Consider the following 2124-nt stretch of genomic DNA (forward strand, 5'->3'; position numbering starts at 1 on the left):
TGTACATGACTAGGTATCCATGGGTAACTGGTACGGACAAATGACAACTGAAAATTGGAGGTCTCCACTCCATCCCCACCAGTGGTGACATAAATGGCAACAGAGATGTTGCCATTTATGTCACCACTGATGTTATATTTGTGAGTTGGGGGGGGGGGGGGGTTACGTACCACTGATGTTATGTTCCACTGATGTTCCAGTTATGATGTTGCCCACAAAATCGCTGTCACAATCGGTGAGATTGATCCAGACCAAGTGAACAACCAAACTGAACATCTACAGCACAGATTCGGACAAAGCTCCCTCAGTTTTCCTGTCCATGGTGCAAGTTTGATCATCATCTGGCAATGGCAACCACCTGGCAATGGCAACATAGTTGACATACTTGACACAGTTCACATAGTTCACATAGTGACACATAGCTCGCTGTGACTTCCTTTCTGAAAATTTTGTATGAAAAAGTCAATTGTAGACCAGCTTGAACCATTACCAAGTCTTTCAACAGATATCCCCCGTTTTGATATTTTCACAAAGCCATTAAAAATGTTGTTGAGTCCACAGCAAATAGAAAGAGTTAAATCACAACACGGCCACTATTGCAATGCCACTGAAAGGCTGCCAAATCTGCCGTTAGTCAAGGTGAAGAAATGCCTGATGAAAGTGATCACAGTATCAACATCGATCAAAAATGGCAACAGCAGATGTTTCGTTGCCGTCGTCCCCTCGCAGTGCAATGCGAGCAAATCCAGCTTTCGTGGTACCCCGGCATCATTTTGAAATATAAGCCTGAAGTTTAGGTGATTGAATCCCTTGCAAACCACCGCTAACCTTACGTCATCTCTGGCAAACCACCGCTAACCTTACGTCATCTCTGGTAACCTTTGTGGTTAGCAAGGTCACACAAGACCCTGACTGGGTGAGGCTGTGAGTTAGCTGTGTGGCATGCGGCTGTTGATTTGTCGACAGGTTCGCCATGGTTGCTCGACCGTCCGGGCCACCGTCGCTGCTGCAGCTGCTGCTGTCACTGCTGCTGCTGCAGTCTGCGACAGACGCATGCATGGACACTGTGCTGCAGAGGGGCACAATGGCCGACAATGAGCTGGTGGTGCCCGAAATGAGTGTAGGAAGCAGGTGCGGCTGCTGCGGCCTCTGTCACCAGCACAGCGACTGCGCCAGCCTCAGCTACTCAACCTATACCAAAGCGTGCCGTCTGTACCTATCCGTGCCCGACTACAGTCGGCTGGCGGTGGATAACACCACCGCGCTGTACGTGAGGCCGGGTCGCTCCCGCCACCACCAGTTCTGCCGGAACCACTCCGACTGCCAGCAGGACGGCGACCAATGCTTCGGGCGCGTCTGCACCACTGACCGCACAGTAACCTGCCGTGACCTGGTGGACACGCTCGGCGCACCCTCCTACGGCACCTTCTACGGCTCCATTGACGGCATGCTGATGAAGTTCTATTGCAGACCCCTCAGCGGCATCACAGGCTGGACCAGGATCGGCAACTTCCAGGCGGGGTTTGTATACACTTTCAAAAATGCGGCCCTCCCTTTGTGCGAGTGTGACGTCAAGCAGCGCGCTCCACGTAGTCTGAGCTGGCGCCGCAAGGAGGGGTGAGATCATGTTCCCATGTTCCCAGAAGTCGACCGGTCTTACGCCCCGTCCAATTTTGTTTGACTGCATATTCGCAATATCACAGACCCGATGCACAGCTCTGTGAGTAATGCCTCCTGGTTCAGTGAGGTACGAGCAATGTGATGACTGATAAGGTTGGTCATGAGTTGCATGACGCCCAGCACTTATCATCGCGTGCCGCAGGCATAAGTTCGGCATCAGTGTGCTTTCATTTGGCAGCGCTGGAGCATCAAAACGAATAACAATCCACGTCCCTTCTTTCGTTCGCCACATGCGCGTAGGCGGTGCAGATCCTCTTTCTGTTTCTGCCTTGCAGGTTTTGGGGCTGGACGTCGCAGAATATTCGTGAGCGTAATGTTCATAGCCCAGACGGAACATACTCGATTCTGCAAAAAGCCGACATCCTGCGCTCGTCCGGAGCTGATGCGTACTTCAGCATCGCCGTAATAGGAAAACGACGAAGCAGATTGAAGGGATTTCGCGTC

Source organism: Pollicipes pollicipes, unplaced genomic scaffold, assembly GCF_011947565.3.
Source record: "Pollicipes pollicipes isolate AB1234 unplaced genomic scaffold, Ppol_2.1 Scaffold_6052;HRSCAF=7182_pilon_pilon_pilon, whole genome shotgun sequence".
In the NCBI taxonomy this organism is placed as follows: Eukaryota; Metazoa; Arthropoda; class Thecostraca; order Pollicipedomorpha; family Pollicipedidae; genus Pollicipes; species Pollicipes pollicipes.